Source organism: Trichoplusia ni, chromosome 16, assembly GCF_003590095.1.
Source record: "Trichoplusia ni isolate ovarian cell line Hi5 chromosome 16, tn1, whole genome shotgun sequence".
NCBI lineage: Eukaryota > Metazoa > Arthropoda > Insecta > Lepidoptera > Noctuidae > Trichoplusia > Trichoplusia ni.
The window spans coordinates 9,702,236-9,728,578 of NC_039493.1; the positions used below are offsets into that span (position 1 = coordinate 9,702,236).

General features: G+C 34.8%; 1 protein-coding gene and 1 non-coding gene across 2 annotated transcripts in view; both read right to left on the bottom strand.

The window, feature by feature from the left end:
• Window positions 1-24,703, bottom strand: part of LOC113501929 (solute carrier organic anion transporter family member 5A1) — a 42,899-nt gene extending 18,196 nt beyond the window's left edge. The window contains exons 1-2 of the mRNA XM_026883244.1: window positions 24,383-24,703; window positions 8,395-8,439 (exon numbers count right to left, since the gene is read on the bottom strand). The gene's annotated coding sequence lies outside the window, so the exon portion shown is untranslated. The remainder of the gene's footprint in view (window positions 1-8,394; window positions 8,440-24,382) is intronic.
• Window positions 24,704-25,129: 426 nt separating this feature from the next.
• Trnap-ugg lies at window positions 25,130-25,201 on the bottom strand. Its single transcript has one exon. It is a non-coding gene; the product is annotated as a tRNA-Pro (tRNA).
• Window positions 25,202-26,343: the final 1,142 nt, after the last annotated feature.

The window sequence follows — 26,343 nt, forward strand, 5'->3', positions numbered from 1 at the left end:
CCATTAATAACGGTTTGGCAAACATCGTTAATAACGTTTTTTGAATTTACATAAACACTAAACGATAAAATAATAGATTGCAAATAAAAGTATTATTGAATGTAGCGCATTTTACACAGTTCAAAGCAAAAGCAAAATTAAATTACAGGGATTATTGGAATTGTAGTGTCAACGGTACATCGCGGTTGGTCACCTAATTAAGTTTCGAGGTTTCATTTATCTAGTTATATTTCACAGATTTAGGCTAATGTATCTGATTTACGAAATTGTTTTATGGCGTGCTACAAAAACTCCACCTAATATGTCGAAAGCCAAAGTGATTTAATGCCAAACCTAAAATCGCCGTCGTTCTAAATTTACATACCTGTCCAATTGAAAAAAATACTGGCAGATGATATTCATAATATTCATGGTATTAATTACGTGAAATCCACGTGTATTATTAAATAATTGATACGCGGAACGAAATTCGCGCGAATAACGGCAGTGAGAACAGTAGAACGAACACAAAGTGAGCTCTCACGGTTAGTGTTACAACGTTATAACTGTCCACCTGCCGCGAATAGCGCAATAAATGATACCATACAGAGTAACCATTTACACTAAACATTAAGAATTGAATTGTGATGGGCTGTGATTAACACAAATATCTATATGTCCGTCAGCACTTAAACGTTTTATAATTATTGTAACTATAAAAGAGAGGAGAAAACTGTTCTTTCAATAAAATTATGTTGTTGACATGAAAATAGTTTGGTATAAAATACAACCGTTTTTAGAGAAAGCTTTAAAGTACCGCTGAACGGGATGTAAAGGTTTTTAAATATTTTTCAAAATAAATTAATACATTTCGAGTACTCGTGCTGCGGATTCTATTCACCGCGCTTGTCCAACTTACTCATTTTACTCGGTATACAAATTCCGATTCGACATAAGTTACTTATGTAGGTAATTAAATATTAAAGAGCTTGAAGGAAGAAACCTTTTAATATGTTATACGATAGTCACAACAGATGCTTCATACCAGCCGTTTTCCGTATGTCATCAAGTAAACTACCCAAACGGCATCACTGTCGACGGTACTGACACATTTTCGGTCAATTCTTTGTGTCACCAAAACCAATTTGATGATCCGCAACTCCAACTGCAGATTACAAGTGTCACCGTAAATGTCAATTCGCCTATATTTTTATTCATGAAGCAGTATTTGAATGTATAATTTGTTTGAACAATAAACACTTCATGATTTTTGTGTCACGAATATGACAAATACTAAAAAGTTCGTGTTAAACTATTATTAAAATACTATTTTTTTTTGTTGCTATACATCCGTCGAAGGTCAGGGTAGTGCACTGGTTGTAGTGCATTCAATGACTTGGATACTTCGGAGCATCGACAAAACATCCTGTCTTGTGTAGTGGGCCGCATACCTGCATTGTTATGTAACAATTTTGCAGAGTAGGACGGATGCCAAAATTTCACTCCGCGCCAACTGCTACCGTCTATAGGGAGAATGGTTTCACTGCGGGACCGAGACCGCAATATAAACACACTTTTAATACTAACATAACGTAAAACCTCCAGTCGCTGCGTATCGCTAAATAACAGAATCTGTGTTACGTAACTGTAGCAGTTGCCGCTTTCTAAGTAAGATACTGTGTTTGAACATATTAATTATCATAACATTAATTTTATTTCGTAATCTTTATTAGGTACTATGAGAGCAGTTACGATTTAATTAAAACAAATATGTAAAAAGGCAAATAGCAGACACAAGGTGGGCAAAATTCTAGCCAAAGATTCATGTCACCGTCTACCCTGTATGATGTTATTAATTAATTACACCTTAATTTATACTGTACAAAGATTATATTACACAGAAAGGACGTAAACACGCTTTACAATATTATACAATCGGTAACAGCAAAATTTTCTCCAACCAGATTAATTGAACAAAAAAAAATTGACATGTTTGAAAGCTGGCATGCATGAGGGCTTTTTGCTAAATCATATAAATTTACATTAAATGTTAATTCATTGTAAATACAATAAGTAAAATAAAGTGCATAATGCGGTTATGACCAAAGATTGTAATGTTAAGCGAGAGACCAAATAGCGTGCAAAGTCTCTGCTTTATAAAGGTCGGTAACCAAGGCGAGAATGTCACAATAGTAGCTGTTGTGTTACCAAACACCAGAAACAATACAACCAGACTGTTGCTTTTTGCTTTATCTCAGTTTCACCCGGACACGCTTTGGAAATAAGTTTCTTATTACACATGTGAATAATGTTCACATCATTAATATCAGCTACCTTGTGTTAAACGAAAGTGTCAATGTCAAGTATACCGGCAGGCCGTCACATGACCTGGAAAGCTAATGAAGCATGATACGTGCATCGTTATGACCTTTTACGATCCGGAGCAACAGTAAGCGGGAATGATGCACTTATGTTTAATCGGAACACGAGTTGAACACGGCCGGGCTTATAAAGACCTGAGCACAATACACGGCTCAGTGACTTCCGATAACTTTAGCAGAACAAGTTATGTAATTTAAATACAGAAATACGTAGGTACTTTTCACGTTCAAATGGAACAGACTGTGCCAAGCAAGGTGAAGGTTATTCGTTTCAAAGGCGGACACGTCTCGTGCAAACTTACAATGGAAAACTGAATATGAATAGCCATCATCTTTATTCCAATACTGACACATGGTCGGGTAACATGACAATGGACTATAGTCCTCTTGTAGGTCCATATTTTCTAAAACAAACATGACAGTTTCTACCTTGAAAGAGTGACGTATAAATTCTTAGGTGAGAGGTAATCTTGGCCGGATGACAGCATTTACAAATTATCACGGCAAATTGACGTAACCTATCATAATAGTATTGGTATTGTCATTTCTAATACGATGATATTCTAATAAATAGTTGGATTTTAAGAGGTAATTTATATCCTTTGGAGTGTGAGTACCTTCAAGTACCGTATCGCAATAAATCAGGTGTATTCTACCAGAGTTTATGCAGGCTCTTAGTTCAGGTATCAATCAATCAATTTACCCTTTCGTGGTCCACTGCTAGACATTGGCAATACTTAAGCTAGCCTTAGAAAATTGTAAACATATAAGCGAGCGTACTGTATGTCGTACTAAGTATTCATTTCGTCATGGCGTCATTCAGAAATAAATTTGCTACCAAAATTCAACTCAAGTCACAAATAGATCAACACGGAAAAAATATACAAAAATTATCAAAATTTTCGCATTGTTGCTAGCGAATGTTACATAATAAAATTGACTACAATCATCATTTACAAAAACGTGTTTCATTTAAATGTGGTTTAACAAGAGAAAGTGGCTTAACTAACATAATAATATCAAATCTATGCAACATGATTCGCAAAAGCAGAATTTCTAAATTATTTGCATGTTTTAAGATAAAAGCTTACTTTTTATAATATACCGAATGTTTATTATAGAAGTCGAAGTTATAAAGCCGTTTGGTAAAAAAGAAAACTACAATAGGTTGATACAATACATATTGTTCCGAGTTTGTTTTGGTTTATACTTCATAGTATTGTTTAATTTTATCTCGTGCAGAGAATGCAGCACGATTATTGCCGTAAACTAAAGCTGCAGCGAGAAGTTTACGATTGAAAAGTAATATAGTTGAGTCGAGCGTTACTTCTATCAATATTGGCAATTTATCGCTGGAGTTTATAAGAACGAGCGATCGCATTAAAAACGATCAATCACAGGAAATTATAACACTGCACACTGTAAGGTAACACACTCAGCGTACCTTATTACATTAGATATTTTAAATAAATGAGGACTAATTAGGATTTTGAAGAAAAAAAATTAGTAGTTCGTCAGATAGACTTTTGTCAAATTCTCTACTGGATTTTAGACTCCGAAAAATAACTGTGTAAAACATGGAAGTTAGCTATTACGTTAGAGCTTCGCGTAGGTGGTAATTATGATTTAATATAGTAAATTGTTTTCACTAATGGGTATTGTAAACAAAACGCTACCTTAAAAGATTGCCACGAACACGGGGATGTTTCATGTGAAAGTGGGTGTGCTGCCAAGGTTAATAGGCTCGTCACGCTGTCATGCTATAGGTTACGGTCGATACAATAGCATTCTGCCAAAGTGCCTTGAAAGATTCCTTCGATATTAACTTGTAGGGTGGGACTCACGCAGCGAGCCTATCAATTTACCAGCACGATTGTTATTATATACGAACCAATACTATCCGATATCTAGATAGTATGCTTAGTTACTGCCACGTTGAAGTGGTATTGGGCTGAGAACTTTTGTCGTATGCCAATTAAGTAATAGGGGAAAATTACCACCGAATGGTTGTTAACATAAAACTGACGTTAGAGTGGCAGCTCCTGGCGAAGATTGGGAAATAATCTGAATTCGTTTTAAATAAATTGATCACTCGCGAGATCAGAAACAAGTGTAAGAAGAGTCGGGAGGATTTCACCCAGAAGTGGAATATTCCGGACTAGTAAAAAAATACTTAGCTATTGTCGTATTATTTTCCGGTATCGCAAAAAGGAGAACATTTTCTCAAAGGTTATTAAAAAAAAATGCTCTACATTAAAATGCTTTTACCGATAGATGAATTAATTATTTTATTTTGCTTTTATAAAATTAATTAAACTCCATTAGCCTGCGGTGGGTTTGTGTTGGATGGGAGCGATGTCCGCGGTCAACGCGTAAATAGAATGCATTACCGTTGCACATATTGGGAAGTTAATTTGTATGTAGAGTTTTGATAACATTGATACATTTGTGGGAACATCATTGGATTAATATAAATATCGTGTCTGTGTATGTAGGAAGTAACCATACTTACTGTTGGAGAAATCTTGTCTTTGTCATATGTATGTTTAATGGTTTGAGGTGAGAAAGAAACATTTTGTAATAAAGTATAGAAAAACTATCTATAATTCAAATTATTTTGGTAGATAACGAGATTGATGATTGAGGAGCTTAACTTCTGCAGAGAATCATGCCCTGAGAAACGTATTAAAACTGGGCCAGCCGCCGTCCACGTATGACCAAATAAAATATGTAACTTTCATTAAACATATTATTGTTAGTCACACAACGTAGCGCGTAAAGTGTGTCTGCCTGTTGTGTTACACTAAACAAATAAGCACAAAAGGTTCACCGTATGCAAGCCGGTAACAGTACCTTTATACCTTAGACAAAAACGTGTCTCACACAGGTGCTCTTACAAGCTACAGTGAAAGGACTAAAGGGTCGTAAAGTACGTAGTTCACATTCCTCTTTACGCTAATGGCGACATACTTCGATAATTACGACAACACTAACTTTTGTTCGGTGACTGCGGCCATAAGGCAAAATTTTGCTAAGAGTGTTCTAGAATTCTTCAGGTTCTGGACTACCACATGGGCAGTTGCGATGTAAACCGGGCAGACGGACATTCAAAACGTGCGTGTTTTGTTTGATTCAGTCGATATTTAATGAAAAATTGCCAAAACGATCACAAATATTTAAATATATAATTTCTATGATTTAGATGAATTGCGGTGTTTCTTTTGTCTTCATTAGACCTTCTCTTATATTTATTAGTGTCTGGTTAGTGAGGTCCGTTTTGGTGCGTGCCTGGCCTCTGCCAGCGTCACCGAGGGAAAGGCAGCGAGGAGTGCGAGGCCAGCAGGCGGCGTGGGCGACGCTGCCTGACCAGGGGTCTAGCTCCGCCTCTCAAAGTGAGACTGTCACGGATGTTGAAGCGAGACACCGCTCTACGTCATAGCGCGCCATCACTCTTCCACAACTGCTTAAATCTCACTTCACGGCTTCGTGGTAGACAACCAATATCAAACTAAATGTCACTCTTTATTGCTGATTTTAAAACTAGATTAATTGTTTAAATGTTGTACGATTATGAGTCAGGAAGCTGACATTATTGGTAATGGTAGATTCCATATACGGATATATACCGGTGTTTTTGCTAACAATGACATAATAATTTTATTATAGAACGCAAATGTATATAAACTACGTGAAACGTTGTTTGCCCGCGATGGACTTGCTAAACTACCTTTCCGTTTGCAATCAAATTAGTACACCGAGTGTACCTTGGTCAAATTTGAAAGATAGGATAGTTAACATCTCAATTTTTCGCAATATTATTTTCATGTTTTTTTTATCTATTACCTACCCTCCTATAATCCTATCTATCACGTAGAGAAAGTGGAGGGGAAGAGCTAATAGAATTTTGATTAAATGCGTAACCGGCGTTATTATTGTTATTTATTTATAAAAAATAAAATAGAAAATTACATAAAAAATCGACAAACTGCAAAGCAGTTTGTTGGCGATAATAGCGCTCTTCATTATACATTTTTACTTTATTGTGTTTTTATAGTTTACAATGAGTGTAGTTGATTTTATTATTCTTATATAAAATTGCAGCGTAAAACTGCATCTCTCAAAACTGCAAAATTACTGTTAGAGGCGGTAGTAGGCCCCTGTTCACATTTAACCTTCACTAAGAGCAGAAGAAACACAAAGTAAGGGGTCATATTAAGTCGTTTCTTCGTAATGTAAGCGAAACTAGAGCATTAGGTATAAGGATTAAGGATGCCTTTCAAGTCGAGTGGATACTAGATACTACCGACCTATATAGGCGATGTTTATATATGTTTGCACTTCCACCATCAACATTCTCCGAGTTTACTTAACTGAGATTGTTAAGTAAACAGAAATGCAAACTGCGAGTAATATTTCCTTGGAGATAAATGGTTTTTCTTTTGTTTTTGTTACTTTCCAGTATTTGGTTTGTTTGTAAAGTTTGAAGATTTTTCATAATTACTGTAATATGCATTTTTGAATTACGTACTGAATAATTGTTTTGTTCCTATTTGGCAATTGTTTTTTTAAATATTAGGTTCAGCTCTTTGAGCTACTCCAACGTCAAATAACCAAGATGAAATCAAAAAAGTAACAAAAACAAAAGTAAAACCATTTATTAAAAATTATAAACTAAATAGAGTTAGAGACTAGATAAATCTCTCAAAAATCAGACCAAAGTAATGAAATTAAAACAGTGAATTGCGAAAGAACACGCAATAAATACGTGAGACTAATTATTTCGCCTCGCAACATCTCACAGAGCGTCACTCAACTCAAGATCATTACACACTTGAGATATGCAATGATAATTTTGTAATCGATGTTAAAACTTCGAATAATATCTGGTATCTACGTAAGTATGCGTTATTCAGTTATTTACACGTGCCCTTGGCGCGGACAAACGTAATGAAGCACAGCTCTATAACTTTTTTATTTGTGTCATAATACCACGACTACATAATGAAGGTTAAAATAGAATCGTTAAGGGATAAAGGCGTTAGGTAATTGGCCTTTTTCAAACGAGCGTATCGGACAAAGATCGTGTAGGAATCCGTGGAAGAATGGACTGCACACGGCAGAGGTAGAGCGCAGTGGCAATGAACGGTCGCCACTACAGAACCGGTTCGGTCCCGGCCAGACAAACATTCATGTTTAATGATGACTCACTTGTCCGATAGACGCTTATGCATTTACTGATCAGACACGTTCCAACAAAGAATAATAGGACAGCGATAAATATAGTTTGCTAGAAATTCAAGTAAGGATTGTCTCACTTTTCAGACGTCATAACGATAAACTAGTTAATGTAATGCATTGGTTTATTTTATATCTTGATATCTAAATTCTAGACATAAAGTGAGAGAAATACCGATTATAAATAATACGTATAATAAAACTGAGGTTTTTTAGTTAAGCAATGGTAGGAAAATAGTAATAAAATGCGATCAAATCACACTATAACTTGAATAAATAGAAATAAAAGCGCTTTCCACTTTGTTCGTACTCTGCGGAGTGTAGCGAGTATGAACATTGTGATTACAAAACATATTCCCGTATTGTATAGTCCCAGAGCCCCTGTTGTTTGCACAGCTCTCGGGCTCTCACACCTTAATGCAACCTGGACGTGTTATGGAACCTCTCTCAGCAGGGATAAAACACGGCTTACTTTCAACGTGTAACATTAAATTCCAAATTTGGAATCACGAACTCCTGAACACCCAATTATGAAGTTTCATAACATAGATTGGTCCAATTTGAAAAAGGATGACATAGACGGCTAACTGCAGCGCTGTATATTTTTCACAACGGCTCCGAAACTTCATAATAATAGCTCAGACCCGTTAGTTAGTTTACTATGTTCACAATCCCACATACGAAGAACGCATAACAAGTTGTTCGATGTTTTCAAATTGTAAATACACGGTGGTAATATTAATGTACATATTTAATATTTATGTGTATATACTATGTAAATATTGATTGAATACAATACCTTCACCAGTTTTGATTTGTGTTAGTCGCTGCTGGCATGCCAAACCTGGAAAGAAAAATGTGAATATTAAAACTTTGTGGTTTCATTCACCGCAATATTCCAAAAAGATATTATATTATATTATATATTAATTATTTTAAACACGTATAGTTAGCGATATAAAACCGCAATAATTTTAAATGTCAATAACATTGTTAAAATGTTCGTTGTTGCTGATAAGTTAATTTTAATTAATGATAATGTGATTAAGGATAAATAACAAATGTATATAAGTACTTTGTTGCCTTGACGCCAAAAAATATCGCTAACAATGAAAAATAAATTGAATTTCAACTCCGAAGTAGGTAAAGTGTACTTAGTTGTCGACTCATGAAAAATCGATACGTTGCTAGTCCACACTTGGACGTACGGTTTGAAGTTGTCACAGAAGTGCCACTACATGTGGAGGGTTTCAAGTGTCGAAACACAATTTAGATAATGTTGATATCGGATATGCAACATCGCCTACCCTTTTTCTTTAGTGACGTAGCCAAGTTTCGAGTTAACTCGTTATCATTCTATCAACAACACTGAAATATGTTAAAAAGTACAGCCAATAATCTTAACTAATACAAAAACATGCATGGCAACAAAAAAACTTGTTTTAGCAATGAGAAAATAAAGTGACGTAAAAAGTCATTTAAGGTCAAGCCACTTTGAACAACGAAAAGAGTGATAAAAACCTACAAAAATGCTTTAAAAACTTATCACTCAGTTTGTAATTTAAAGTTAGTAATATTATATTGTACAACCGTATAACACCCGCTGCGTGCCTCAACGGTTATCAAAGTACAAACAAAAATGAATATTAGCTACTATAAACTGGTGTAAACAGATTGTGTGACGTTATAATAATTGTTTTATCGCAGAACATTTAAATGTAGAACATCAGTTCTCTTAATATCTGACTTCCCAGTTCACGTGCAATTGTAATAACGCAATAAAACAACAATGTAATGTTGCTCTCCTTTGTTTGTTCTCAGGTAGACCATGATTAAGATAATCAGACCTAACACTTTTTCGTGGAAGAGAGATGCCGCTCTACACCGTCTATTGCGGTCTCCCTTCCACAGCTGTAACTGACTTAGTGTTATAGGTGTTGGTAGACATCCCGCGTCTACGGTCGACGTTTTAGTTTCAGGTCATCATAACAAAACCGCTTCCGTCTATTTACCTTTGATTCACACGTGATAATATCACAAGTGATATCTCTTATCTTATCATCACAAGTGGATGCATTTCTGTTAAAACCTATGACCTAGTATGTTTAACCAGTTGCCGACACCGGTCTTTACAAATATTATAAGGTTCGGTTTGTCGTGCATTATATTATAAAAATATAAATATGTAGAAACTACCTAAAGATGTTAAAACTAAAATTATGCAAAGGAAGTAAAACTTTCTAAATTCTTCAATCTTAATCTGCAGCTCTGAATATGGATTCGTCCTCGTTTAGATGAAACAAGACCAGCGGGCGGCACGCTCAGTTATTGCGATCAATTATGAAGATAAACATGGAACGGATATAGCACCACTTTCCATGTCCCTCTAGACAAGGCTATTACTTCAATGGCCATCACTGATATTGCTATCCAACTAATATAATAAAAGTTTATGACGTTGAAGTCTAAGGTACGGTGCAATCCACGTGTCTCGGCTAGATCAGAAACGTTTTTCCGAAGAATGTCGATGTTTACAACCGGTTCGATCACATTAACCTATGTATTTACGTTACAATACATTGATTCCGGTTATAAATGTAACTCAAGTACGGATACAAGTGTAGTGAGTAACGGAATGACTCAGATGAGGTCTAAAAGCTGGGAAAATACCAAAGAGCCTCTATATCCATAGGTTTTTCGGAAAAGTATTTATTGCGATGTAAAAAGTACTTTCCTTGACGAAAGCCACATTCATCTTTAAAATAAAACACAACTAGGCGTTTCCGGGTGCAGGTAGCCTGACCGTGAACTTTTAAAAATAACTGACTGCAAGGTGAGGTAGACGAAACACGCAGAAAACAACTGTTACGTCAATTATTTGTTCAAGTGTACGGGGAAGTACGTCGGTATGCAACAAACATGTTCCAAATGTTATAAAGATAGCACATGATTACGCTAAAACTTATAGAACACTTACTCCACTGAGTCTAGAATGGTCTACATATTAACAATATTCTTCGAGAAACGTCTACATAATACACGCTATGGAAAATTCTGCTTGATGTTTAGAATGCCAAGAGTACCATAATTTTACATCAACTGTAGTACAGTACTAACGGGATTCCTATGTTCACCTTTCTCTAATTGTACTCTGACACCAAAAGAATAACGATATTTTACAATGTCCTGTCAAATCTACAGAAAATAAAAGCGATGCCCTTAACATTGCTCTTAAAAACGAAAAAAAGTTAAGATCATTGTCATTCAAAAGATGATAATAAATTTAAAGGTTATACCTGAAAAGTATCCAATTACGCTCCAGTAAATTCTGTACGAATTTATCTTTGGTGGAGGAGAATAGTTGGGAGCACGGAACTGTACGGGGTGTAGTCCCTTTCAAGAAGGATATTTATTAGTGGTGTCCTAGTGGTGGCCAAACACGGATCGTGTTGTGACGGAGGTGAGCGACCGGCTGGTGGGTCAACGTCGCGCACGCCGCACGCCGCGCCCGCACTGATTCATCTTCTCGTTGCGCAATATGCTAAATGATCCATTTTACATTATCTATATTTATTTCTATACAGGCATCAGTACCAAGCATTATTTGATATTTTGAACCCACTTTTAAAGGTGACAGACGGGTCAACCAACTGAAATGAGAGTCAGAATCCTTAGGAACGTCGTAAGTAATCAGTATTAACAAAAAATATTAAAGGTACCTTGGTAAAACCTTTTTGTAATTTTGTACGGCATGGTCTTTAAAAGGTTTTCAATAAAGGTATTCAAATGAATTCGTGTCTTTTTTCGGCTGCTAAGATTTTATTTTTGTTACGTTTAATGAAAATGTGTTTGATATTCCATTAGTGTCTCAAAAAATTATCATTGTTATAGATTTTAAGCTGGTTGCTGAATTTACCGTAATTGCACTTTTTTAAGCAAGGGAACAAGTAAAGGGATTTTCATTTCCAAGATTTTTTGTAATGGCATTTAAAATTTACACGTTGCTAAACTTTTTAGCGTCTAAATTTTTTATTTATTCTTTCAGTTAATTTAATTACTTGCACGTGCTGCCGTCATATCTATTAGTCATTGGCATATATAAGTCTATTTCATTTTTATTTGCTCACGATTTGAAGTATCGACGTTTACATAACGGATTGGTGTCTACTGCTAACTATTTGTTGGAATTTTTAGAAGAAACTATTTTACTTAAGTACTATTTATCAGATTTTGCTAAATCTAATTTTAAGAATGCCTTCTGTCTGAAGGAGCCACATAAAGGCGGTGTTTACATCTATGATGCGCTTTCGTGTAAGATAAGTTGATCTATATAAATAATATTTATTAATTATTAAGCATCCATAAACTCTAGACAGGAAGGCATTACCAATCCATGGAAGCACTTCTAAGAAGAAGAGAAATTACTCACTCATCTTTAGGTTTATCAAATCTAGAATGTTATTACATAAACAAGATACTTGAAGATACGGATCTCCTCCCTGATGCAGTATGAAGGAGCATGTTAAACAATGCTGTGGGCGTCACACCAACTATATCAACTATTGTAGTTCCCGTTGCTAGTCTTTGAAGTAAATAGAATTGTGATCCGGATTGCAAGACTAAAACAACAATCGAATCGCCTAACACGAACGAAAATCACGTTTTCTCCAATAACCATGGTTTTTGTTGCTTGCTTCAACAGTGACATTCGCCATTAATTGGAAGTTATATAACACTGAAATCAAAAGTTAATTTATTTTTAATACGCTGTTTTTCTGTCAATCTTTCGATTGTTTCTGACGTACGTATTTTGTTACATGATGAAATTCGTCCTTCATCTCCCGTACAATAGGAGGGTCACATTTAGCTTTTTCTGCAGACAAAGGTTTATATTGTATGTAAGTTCAATGCTACCTAACAAGTTTCTAAACGAAAGACAATAGAACGGTTAGTGTGTATTACGAACCTTACCTACTTAACTATGTAACGAGCCAGGTCGTTAGTTACTGCAGACAATATAGCATATTAACCGTTTCAATGATTAAGTGACGCAACGGCTTACAACTACCTACAATCACTATGGCGTAATAAGTTCACATTAGGAGTGTAATTAAATAGACTTTTTTATCGTCGTGTATGACCTTATTCTGTGTCCACTACCGCTAGATAACCCGACGGAAAAAGATAGCGAATTTGATATATTTTTTTAAACTACAACTTGTGCTCAACAAAATGCCTAAAAAGCATGAAATCGATTAGAAATCGCAGGGGCGGCTTGTTTATATTCAATGGAAAGTGAAGCTTACGTAACAACTCCAATTTTCTGAGAACGACAAAATTACATGTAATTTTGAAGCCATTGTTATTTAATGAAGCCACTAATGGGGTCGCTTTGGTGACCGTCAGACACTAGTTTACCGATGAAAGAAAATTTAACCCTTCTGGTTAATCGATTTTTAAGACACGTAGTATTGACCTTGGCTGCAGTAACCGCACTCATATGTTACATATTGAAGATATTATTTTTCTTGTGAGATGAATTTCTGTCAAAGCGTTGAGGTTCCACTTCGCGATTCATTGGTTACTTTGATGGACAGAGGTACAAGGATGAATATATCAATGTAAGAAAATCTGTATCATTCTAGTTGTAAATTTACAACTTTTGCTTATGTAGTAATAGATCCGGTAGTGCGTTAAGTAATTGGTTCCTGCTGTCAACGAGCAACTACGACGCAACGACGCAGCAAAGAAATAGAACATCATGTCTATTTATTTCGTACCATCCGCTCAATTAGTTATTCAAACTTGCACCAGAAAACTATATCGGTCAACGCGTATTCCAATTTTATTTACTATAAGCTTAATAAAACCGATCTTTACAATCATAAGGTTCGGTTGGTTATGTACTCATTTAATTAGGCCAAGCTAAAAGTAGCACGCTTTTAAAATCGAATAAAGTTATAATCATGCGTTTATGACCTCTCACTTCTGTGGAATTGGTTGCGACTATTAGTTACGCTGATTTTGGTTGAGGAATTCCACTTAAAATTATTGATTAAATCCAAACAAAAAGTCGTGCACCTGCTTTTTTAGGTTAGGAAAAAACAATGGTCGCACGTTACATCCAAAAAAAAAACAACTAGAAGTAGTCCTTTCGTAGAAAAACCGCAATTAGAATGCTCGTCGTGATCCCGGAGCCGCTACGAGGTGCACTTTCTACATCGAACAATGGAAAATGTCACCAACTACCTGAAATGCTCCTTGTGTCTATCCGATAAGATCCAATTTACTCTGAGATAGTTTTGAAATAATCGGATAGCTCGAGTCGAACAAAGGATGAATGCAGTGACATAGAGTGTCATTACTTGCTTTGAAGTATTTTAACACATTTCGATATATCCTCTCATAACCTCTCATAAATTGAACGAACGTATTGATCGGTTAAAACCTTGGTGGTTTTTATAAACAAAGTGATATATTAATATAGGGGTTAAAGGGTATTCGGATTTTAATTATTTAGCAGTCCATTGGAGGTCAGTGAAGTTGGAACGTTTATCATGTTTGGGAGGACGACCTCGGCATATCGTCGCATTGCGCAGCTGTGCTCTACTAGCGGGGTTAGTTTCAATAGTTTGTAGAATACGATTCTTGGTTTTATTGCCCAAGACATAAACATCGATAATAGTAAAAGAGAAAGAAAAAGTATTATTGGATTTATTAAATGCGAAGCAGGTTTTGCCATTAATCATTGATTAGTATTGAAATAAGTAGTATGGAAGGTTCCGTAGATTGTGTCGAATGATAACTTATGTTCGAAATGTTTATATGAAGAAGTAAATAGTATTATTGCTCTATGAAGATTTCAATGTAACTAATAAGGACCTATAAAGAAACTAAGGAACGCGTTGAACTGAAGCGTAAGGAAATTGAAATTGATCTATATTATATCACGATGATTCTTATCAGAATTAAATAATTGAGTCTAGACTCAAGTGTCAAGTGAGTCAATGGTAAATTCAATCCAGGCAATTGTTTTTTATGAAGATTGTCATGAGAACTGCTCCACAGACGAGAGACGTTTGCATGTAAATGTCCTTCGCTATAAACAAATACTTAGTCATTGTAATGACTATCATGTTTACAATGTCCGAATTCTTAATACTTGGCAGACCACAGACATTCAGTTCCGAAGAAAGAGTTGCGACACACAGGTGTCTCGTTTAAGCTCATGATGAGCATACGAATTCTCTCTGTGCAAACCTTATTGTATGTATAACGTATGTATATTGTCATCGCGGAACATTCTGGGTAGCCGTACGCGCAAATTCAACCCTTAAATAAGATTGTAAGCACAGCCCCGCAAAATCGGCTAAGTACAGGTCGGATTTCGAACTTTTTCATGAACAATCATGACTTATGGGACGACCTGAATATGATTACTTATTTCCCTTTTTTCTGGGCATCCGGACGTTGGCCTTACAAATTGGAATGCATATCGTCACAAGTAATTTAGGGTTGTGGGCATGCCCACCGTGCCCACAACGGTGGATCCGCGCGTGGATAGTCGACAGTACTAGGATAGTGAAGCATAGTATTCACTTCTTGTTACTTCTAGCCAGCTACTTCAAGCAAAAAATGAGCCGTTACTTTCAATAACACTTCAAGAAACTCGCTAAGAATATAATAGTACATTTTCGTTGCAGCATTTCAAATCTAAGCTATCATTATGGGTCACGTCCTTTATAACCAGATGGTAGTTTACTCGTACATAGGTCAAAGGTATTGCGGGTCCGGGGTTACCGATATGGTAATTATATTGTAATGTAACCTACATTACACATATTCTGTTTCCAGAAAGAGAAAACAGCGTTTTTGCAGGAATCCAATAAATGTCGAGAGAATCCAATAGTTACCTACGTTGTCCAATAAAAAATGTTGCAAAATGAATACAAAGAATTACGGTCTGAGCTTGTTGTGAAAAAAATAAAATTATTCAGTTTACAGAATGCTTGGTGATATCATCAAAATTTAACATTGATAAATTTGCTTGATAAGAGCCGGCCAACTTCACTAATTTCCTTTAGGAGGTAAAAAATTCAACTAAATTATAATTAAGTAGCAAAGACCCACTTATAATTTATCGTTGTAAAAACTAGCTTTGTGGTTATACGGAAATCGATAAGCCAACAGCCTGCACTGCAAGGTCAATCCATCGTCATTTATTTTGCCACACCCGAGCTATCGTGTGCCAAATTAGAATTTCTATCCGTAACAAATTAATCCAAGCAATTTCATAGAAAAGAAATATAGTGACTCCAGGGAAAGAGCACTTATCGATCAATATAGCCTCCCTAGTTCCCTAGCTATAAGCAATAATTTATGGAAATGGTATTTCATGAAACTTTGATTAAATATCTTGCATGTAATATTAACCTATAGAATTGCTAAGTTAAAGAAAGCATTACGGTTACCGTACTTGGCTGGGATCCAAGAACATTGTACGACTTGTACGTGTAGGTATTGCAATATCCTCACGCTTTCCTAAGTTTCACCTAAAAAGTTATTAAGTTGTTGAGAAGTTGTTATGCGGTGTGGGTCGTACGCGGCGATGGCGATGTCGATGTCGCCGGCGCGTGTTGCGTATACCCTCCCAAACGGCATAGCGCCAATACCCTTGCAAGGTCGCAAGTTTTACTCAACCCCAGCTAAGCTGACAGATTCGTGATCGTTTCACTTTATTTTATTACTGCGACTTTATCTATCATATAAAGCTGCGTATGTTTTGGATCGAGGATTAGTTGAACTGGACAGTACACAAGCGTTTTCTTGCTGCAACTTATTTGATATTAACTGAATGTATGATAATGAGACAATAGGACTTGCAATATTATGAGTCTCGTATATCATTCCTTTAAATATTATAAATGTATCAAATCAATTATCCCGTAAAGCATTGTGGCATAACGGGTTAATTCTCTTGTTATTTTATGCAGATAATCGATACCATTGATATGCAAGGTGCTATGACAGCGAACACCATTGTTATCGCAAACTCTATCGATTTCAATAGACAGCCTTACAACCTTTTCAGAATAGATTATGGGGACTAGATTACCTGTCGCGACGCGCGCTAAGTCATGAATTAATAAAATACTGATTTAGGAAGCAAAATTAATATTATAAATATTTATGAAGTAAAAGAACATGAATATTCCGTTTAAAATTGTTTATATTTTTTCTGACATTCAATTTTTCTTGGTGTACCCTCTAAAATAAAAAGTGGACTTGCGACCTTGTCAAGTTGACAGGCCAGGATACAATGTGTGCCGAGGTTTAATTTGTCCAACATGGCGACTCTATCCATCAGGTCAAATTTTGTCAGAGAATATTTTTACTTAAACATCTATTTTATATTGTAAATTAAGATATTTTTGCAATAAAAGGAACGTTTGGTAAAAAATATTTGTGAGAATTACAGTAATGTGTCATTTTATAACCGTTCACGTTTTTATAGGATGATTCAAGTTATAATCTAATAATTATCTTCATACGAGTCTAGTTTATAAATCCGCTTAGTGGCTTAGTTAGACGGCTATAGTCGAATACATAACAGCTGTTTAATTATTTTTACATTGGCATTGCGAGGCTTCAATATTACACGAATTACAACATGCCAAGGCTATTTAAGTTCTCAATCAATAAACTATTGAGACATTATTTGTTTGACTGCTATTTTAAACATTTTTCCTTTTAATTTTAGTTTTTATTAATGTATAAATTTGACGTAACATGCAATACGTGATAAGATCAAAGGTCCAAGATGTCATATGTGAAAGATTTGATTAAAAATAATTTTAATATACTTAGCCCGTTCGTGATCGCACACAAAGGGCGTATTCTGCGGGTCGACCTTTACAAATTACTAATGTATGTCACAAGATTACGTTTTATCGATTTTTTATGTTGTTGACGCCTGTACGATGTGGTAAAACAATGTTCTGCAGTACAATGAAGGCAAAACAAACGTCTGATAGCGGTTCGTTGCGGTACCTGTCCTTGTTCCACCTATTGTTCGCTACTGTTAATATGAATGCTAGCTGTCTAGTTTCCCGTTTATACTGATAATGGTACATGCATTAATAACATTCAACTGACAACATACTATTATTAACCATTCATATCCCGTCAAACATTGAGATGTACCTATGTTTTTTATAATAATTATATCAGTATAAAATAAACATTCAATTTATAGAGGAACGCACTTATTAAAATGAGGTAATACGTCCATTGATGCTGCGTAATCAAATGAGAAATGAATTATCTACATAATTGAATTAAGTAGTTTTACTTGTGTAAGACTTCATGCGTCATAAAGAAATTATAGTAAGAATATTATAGAACTTACAGTGCCAGTCCAAGAAGATTTATCTTTATTAACACTTAGCAATCGTTTATCTTATTGAAGGTAATTGAATGCACTTTCTGATGACGTTGGATATGAGATTTTGAAGCGAGATTGTTCATATAGTAGGATTTATATGGTCTTTGTTCGCAGTTGTGAGTATAAACTTATTAAGTGTAGCAATTAACGTGGCGGCACATGTGTGAACAAACGGGGCAGACTGCACATGGTGTACAGTGCACAGCGACTAGGTAAATATTTAGGTACGCAATTAGTATCTAACGCTAAGGTTTTTCATGCAGTTATGTTCCACGAAAACAGTAGATGTAGGTTAACCTTATTTGCGTCGCTACAGGCTGGAGACAAATATTTCATTCAATACCTTGCTGTGTTAAGTTTTTTATGAGCTAAAAATACTTTTTCCCTCTCTTGTATTATCTGTGGAGATATCCCTCTTATAGACAAGAGGATGACGACAGCGGAAGACTAAGGTGGCGTAAAGGTGATAAGTCTTTATATAGGTAGGTATAGTGAATACGTACGTAAGTACTTGTTTCTTTAACTACAATGATTATACGTGAAATTGAATGATTATTTTTATATCATAAAAATAACTCGTTATTCAATTATTTTGACATCATTATTTATGCAAAATGCTAGGCTTTTTAATGCAGTGGCGGAAATACGTACATATGACGTAACAATGTCAAACAAATAAACTTCGTTATAGGAAATTGCTTTTGTTTTATTACTATTAACTTTTGCAGTTCTATGGAGATAAAACTTAAACAAAAGACGAAAAATATCACAACGTGACGTGTTAAATGTAAGGGCTTATGCACAGTGCGATCAGTGTGCACTGTATTTTATACGCGCACACTTTGACTTCTAGACTAGACTAAATAATATTCAAAATTCTTAAACAAATCAAAGATTTGTCACAATTATGACACACATCATTTTATTGGTCTATACATTTATAGAAAGTTTATTGCGGCTTTACCCCGCAAGGCGCACCGTATGCATAGGCCCTAACAGTATTCAATTCTAAATCACTTTCAAATCTAGTTCGACGTTCGACAATCGAATTTAGATTTATGTAACAAAAGAAGTTCGAATATAACCGATGGAATATTAGATAGACACCATTGTACTTTTGCATATTGATTATGTAGTCCACGACTTGATCCCGCCTGGTATGAAATGTCATCCAGTAACTACGCATTGCCATTTTACCGTCTCTCGTTAAGGATTGCAACATTTTCTCTATATCCTTGATATTTCAAGGATTTCAATATACCTTTCCATTGCCTTAAGCTGTTTATTGATGTTATATTTAAGCATCTATTTCATTTAATCTGTTTTATAAAAAGTCAGAAGGAAAAGTCATGATAGTAGTCGATTTAGGAGAGAAGAAGAAATTGCTTTGTTAGTGTTGATAAGTTTAAATGGAAATAATCTTGTCTATTCCATGGTCATACGATCTATGGAACCGATGCTTAATGTAATGATGATATTGGATCTTCATAGTTTAATACCTACTAATAGTTGCACAAGAATTAACCACATTAATTGATTATAGTATATGAAAAATGCAAAAAAGAAATAGAAGAAAACTAGACCAATGGAAAAAAATACCATTATAATTTCCTTTACAAAAATAGCAAGTGCATTTTGCAAGTTTGCATTATAATAGCAATTTTTAAGTCTAAAATCTCCTGGGCATAGGTTTGTAAAGTAAAATAACAAGCGTTGCCGCGTTGGTGCTATTTATACTTACAGTAAGTAATGACTGATTATGTTTCTGATACGCAAGGCACGTTTACTCACGTGTTATGTTTTAGTTTTTGTATTATAGTAATCGCTACTCATATTCTATACAGTTTAGTAAATACAGATAAAGATTACACGATTACGTGTATTTGATATCGTAATTGAGTAACATAGGTATGTTATAAGTAAATATTTACGTTTTACATGTGGGTAACCTGTAGCCATCCGAAACTAGAGGTACAAAACAAAAATACTAAATAAAAGCAACTGGCACCATTGATTACTCATTCTAAAAAGTAAGATGTCTTGATATTCGAATCTGATTCATAATTCTCTTTAACATACTAGCTGACCCAGCAAACCTTGTTTGCCATGCAGCAGAAAAACAAAACTAGGATAAAAAGATGTTGTTCTATTCTCAAAGAATCGGTAGAGCCGTTTTGGGGGAGTTCAATTTCGTACACCGTGGCACGAGAATTTTATACATATAATAGATTTATTACCCATCAATAAAGAACGAAACGGTCCTCACGCCAAACGCACTGTGGGCCGTGTCGCGGATTCAATCCCCGCGTATGACACACATTTGTTCGATCCACGAATACCTATGATGTGCCCTGGTTGCCTCTCTACATGTGACTAGAATATTCGTGAAATCCCCCGCGACACAAGGAATATTTTAGTCTGGGAGTCGTTTAAACAAAAGCCAGATCTTTTTAAATGTGTATCAGTATTTAATGGTACAGTTTACAGTGCAACGGCGCTTGCGCAACTCAATTGCGTCATCGACTCACAGAGAGCTTCGGGCTTTCGGGCCTTAGTTACAGCACTTACAGCCCAGCGAAATCGCATTCTAGATGGGTCGTGGGATTTTGCATTTCCTTATGTCTATCTAGAAATTTATTATGAAACATGTAGTTTAACCCGTTCTTCATAATCCCATAAGATATAAGTACGTACTAAATCCAGTATAATAAGATTTTTTTTTCCAATCGTAGACACAAATAAAACCTATAAGGATAATTTATAATCCCTAGCTGTTTTGAAGAATCAGTTACTAAAAAAGTGCGTCTCTTAAATCTCAGTCAAACAATTATTCGATTAACTGTCCAATGGGTTCATACGAAACAATGAAAACCGACAAAACATGCTGACATCAACAACACGTGATGATGCAGGTAACTAAATTAATGAATTAACACGAATTAGGCTTCCACATCTAGGTCAAGATTACTCTGTGCGTGCAAATATCAGCATGTGCACGAGTTCACAAATTATAATTACGACCTTAATTTTTCATATTGGATTTTTAGAACTTCGTTAAAACTTTTTTTATTTTTAAAGACTCCCTCAATTATTAACCCTTGTTTCATGGATCACAAAAATGCTTATCCCACGAGGGGATCGAACCCGCGACATGTCTCCCACAGTGTGTGTTGGCTTTGCGACCACAATCACTCGGCTATCCGTGCATTCAATGTTGCTATAGTTTATAAGGCATTTTCCTTTGTGAACGTCTATCATGACGCAATAGTAGTTAGAATAGCACAGGTACATGGGATGCTGTAATTATCATTATATTACCATAGACCTTACGGCCTTCAATGTACCATACACTAATTGGTCAGTTACAGTTTACACCCAAGGTTACTTACTCATAAATACCAACAAATAACACTGTTCTACAATCATCGACATTATCTTGGGATATCTCCCTGTTCCTGGGAGCGCAGTATCATGTTATTGCGTATTACGTTAATTAGACCTTTCTCTGTATACATAAATGTATATTATGTATGTGCATGAATTCTTGCATTGCACCCAACCGCTACTTATGCTTGGATTAGAATTAAAACCATATGTAATTCTAACGGCTATAATGTTGCATTAAAAAAAAAGTATTAAGTATGCAGATGTGAGTCGGTTGGCAAGTGGTGCACATTTCTGCGCCCGCGCTAAAGACGTCGCACGATACGGAAGCGCATACTGACCTAGTACACTTCTCTGCTTGCCTTGCGATGCAAATGTATCGTTAATAAACCACACAATTGAAACGAGGTTTGAGAACTTTGTGATTAAATTTTAAATAGACGATTTCGTATGCGTCATACAAAGTTAGGAGTGCACTCATTGTTTACATACCTATAAGGTGGGTTGCTGTATGTAGTTTATACACGAATGCTGTTTTTTAAATACCAAATACACTTTTCAAATACTGAAACATCACTCAATGTGAAATCGACGTTTCGTTTAATGCACACATTAGAGGCTAATGTCAGTACAATTAAGAATGTAATTTAAGCATTTTAGCATTGAAATCAAATTCAATTTTTAAATAAGGAATAAGTGTGTTCACAGGAATTACAGGGTTGACGTCACCTTACGTCTGTCTACCTGGCCCTAGGCTTGTAATGACGGATATTAGTTTTGCTGAGCGTAAGCGATTTGTAAAGGGAAGGGCGCGGATATGTGTCGACACGTTCTGTTGTTTATAGGCGAAGCAAAAAATGGGACAGCCATCTATTGTGAACTTTATAGATAGTTTTAAATATATAATGACGTACGTTTTGTTCAAGAGCAACAAAACATGTCGCAAATAAAGTCATTATAAATTAGATAAAATAATCAGAATAAAATAATGAATGAAAATTCCTGAAATGTTTTGAATATTCCTTATAAGTTTACTAATACACAGGAAGATTTATCAATGAGTACAGAGGACAGAAACAATTCTAAAGTACTTACATATTTAGAACACCCATATCCAAAATTGAAAAATAAACAAACGCTATGGTACCTTTGAACACCATCACTTCTAAATAACTAACCCAAATTTGAAAGAAACATCCGAGCTATAAAAGTGTGTCAAGAGGATAATTCATTCATTTATGTACCAATAGCAATGTAAACAGAATACAGTTGGTATATCAAATGATATTGCATCAGATAAAATTGTTTTTTTTAATATAATAAGCCACATAATTAATGTATTGAAAAGTAATGGAAAGGTTTTTTAAAAATTGTCATTTATCTTTTAATTAAAGTTTACTGCTGAATAAAATAACTAGGGTTGGAAATGTTTAGAGAATAAATATCATTATGATAATGAGTTGACGAAAATAGTGAGAGACAAATGACCTTATAAAGAAATTCTACAGAAACCATACCTATTGCCGTCATCAAATACATTTTGTTTAAACTCACTTATTCCTAAGCAGAAACATATTTTAACCCTCAACGCAATGATTGTTGATTTGGATACCATTTATATTTATTTGAAAGCAGGTTTTTAAGTGACGGTGCTTCAGCAGGTTTTATCAGAACTAGTTTAAAGTAATAGTCATAAAATAAAATATTTCTCATCAGACTCATAATAGGTGTTCATAGCTGTTGTGATTAAGTTCATAAAGTTAGTTTATGATCATTTAAGTGCAGGTACCTTATATTAAACTTCCATAAAGCTAGAAAAATAAAATTATAAAATATTACTTCATGATAGGCAAAGAAATTAAGAAAATTTCTAACATACAAATACAAATGTGTGTCATTAATATATGTATGATGATAATGATGTATGTATGATGTGATGACAGTGTGCAATGAATCAATAGTATGCGTGAGAGGTTATTGCTATAAAATAATTTAAATTTCAGTAATTTCAACCCACATTTGCAGCATGTCAACAAAATATTATTTAAGTATGTAATGCTCAATCTTTTGCTCAATTGAATAAACAGAAGTAGGTATAGTTTGACAGGTGACCCCAAATTCTTTGGAAAATTGCCAAAAGTAATGATAAATACTTCAAATTATGCCTGAATGAAATGTATAGGTAACTCTTATACTCATTCATGTTACTTTTAATACAAATTAAGTCACAAATCCATTCTGTTTACACAAAAATCTACATGAGAATGGCTTGTGGTGAAATTTTCAATGCAAGCAATTTAAAAATGATTAAACAAACATAAATCAAAGCAGTGATTGTGATATTGTGTTTTTATTACTGAGAGCATATTTCAAAGCAGTAACTGTATACAATAACAACTATGGCTACTAATAGTAATGTGAGTAATTGAGTACATTTCAGATAAGCAGTCTAGAATTTATGATTAAAATTTCATAAAAGATCTCTTTCCTTGATGTATGATTGTTTACAAGTCGAGGACGAGCGATGCTTAGTTTTTAAGTATTACTAACTATTAAACAAGAATAACATTCGAAAACACTGAAATGATTAACTTATTTTGATTGAAGAAAGTCTGCAGTGCCCAAATTCGCCAGGATTGTTGTGCAACCCGATTTTCTACTCAGCTGTTGAAAAATAAATAAATCGATACTCTTTCTGGTTACACGTAACACGTATTCAAACATCAGATTAAAACTACCTGCATTTACTGAAATAACTATCGTTTAATCTTTTACCTGACCTAAAAGATTAATGCATCGTAAATTTTAAACGAAAATATGAGCCTCACTGGATACATTTTAGAAATAGACAGCCCATAGCTTGCCCATTATTTCACACTGTTAGGATACAATTATACGGATAAAATAGAATTATTTGTTTATTTACAGATTTATAAAGATTCTCAATCATTCTACTTACGTTCGGTAATGTGTAGCTGTCGTTTTGGTGAAATGCGCACGGATAAAACACGAAGTCTCCCTATTATCCTTTGTGAAAGGAGCCCGTAAAACACACAAGACTTTCTCTTACACTGTTTTCGAATCGGTTTGCAGGATGTTCACACATACAACGTGGTATGAAAAACAATATCAGTTGCACTAGTCAATAAAATTTACTAACAAAAATATTCTTGACTCCAAATTAAATCAACGTCGGAACACAACTCACGAAATCGAACACGAATTCTCACTGGCTAATGTTGGCTGGTTGGCGTGACATGAAGTTGGCAACAATTGAAAAGCAAAACATCATCATAAAAACAGCTGTTTTGCAAACCTAACGACATCTACATTTCTGTTTCTGACTCATAAGAAAATGTTGAACTATGAATGACAACAGGTGTCGCTTTATATACCCATCGATGGGTATATAAAGCGACACGGCCGTTCCATTTAAGTGTAGCTATAATCTAAAAGATGTCGCTTTAGAAAATATCATTCACTGTTTCGACATCGCGGTCAGAAACATTAAATTCTTATCAAATATCAGTATATTTAGAATATAATTTGCAATGACCATAACCAAGTTGTATAATTTTAAATATGGACAAAAAGTTAAAACAAGCAATGACCGAGCACAAACAATCATGATACGAAATAACTTTACTATTTACATGAAAATTGTAGGTAAAAATGTACAATATTTAAAACTAAATCTTCCAAAAAAGGGCCCCTCCGGGATTTGAACCCGGGACCTCCTGCACCCAAAGCAGGAATCATACCCCTAGACCAAGAGGCCGCACATATTAAGTTTTGAAAATGCAAGTCACAAAATAGATGGAGTTATTTCCATATTCCAATCAAATAATGAATTCCTACCGATCCTTCGGATCCAGCGACGCTCCACTGTAAAGAAAAATATTAGCAAAAATTAAGCTGTCAACAACGATTTAACGCTAAGTTATGACAGGGTGCATGTAATTGAGGTTATATGACATTCAAATGGATACTTACTAAATAATTCAATAGAAATTCAAGTCGCAGACCCGGAAAGTAATTTATTTAACGCACCCTAAAGGTATTTGTTTGAATATTTATGACACAATCAATATTCGCTTTACGTAACACTGCCCAATGCATGTTCGTCGCAGTGCCCCGACTGAAAAATAGGCGTGGTTTTCATAGAGTTACAGCAAAGAGCTGGTTTTCAATACGCGGTGTATCCTGCAAATAGTTCATTGCAAAACCGACAGGTGGCACTTTGACAATACGTTGCACAGCCTGGAATATCTAAGGGTAGCATTGACTTGAGTTATTGCACCAGAGACTGCGTTCATTTTGTAAACCCTTTTAATTCAAGGCTTTCATTTTATTAGTTTCAAAGCGATTAGTAGTAGTACATAAATTAATTGCGTTGTGAAAACTATGTAGGTAAATGTTTTCAATACTCATAAACCTATTTCATAATAATATTATTTCGATTACGATTTGGCCAAACAAAGTAACGGCTTACAGAATAGATGCGTTGTAATTGCGGTACTGATTTGGGATAGGACACAGCAAGGACTATTTTTTTGCAACCCATAATATTTTAGATTTTTAATATGATAACTTTGCGGCCACTTCTGAGCAGTAGACTGATTAATTATATAATTATGTTAAAGCTAGCATCTCTTTAGAATACCGTCTAATACTGTGAAGAAATAAAGAAAATAATGTTTTTTTTAATGCTTTACGGTAACCATATTATTTGTTCATTCGTGTACAGTCGATTCGTATGGCTGTTGACCAACATTATTGATAGCATAAACTAGTTTGATAGGTAACCATATACCTACTTATTAAAAAAATATCTTTATGTTTTTAAACTAGATTGAATCTAGTCTAGAGCTAAGTAAAATATTCAAATTAATACCTTTATGATATCAAACAAAAAGAAAA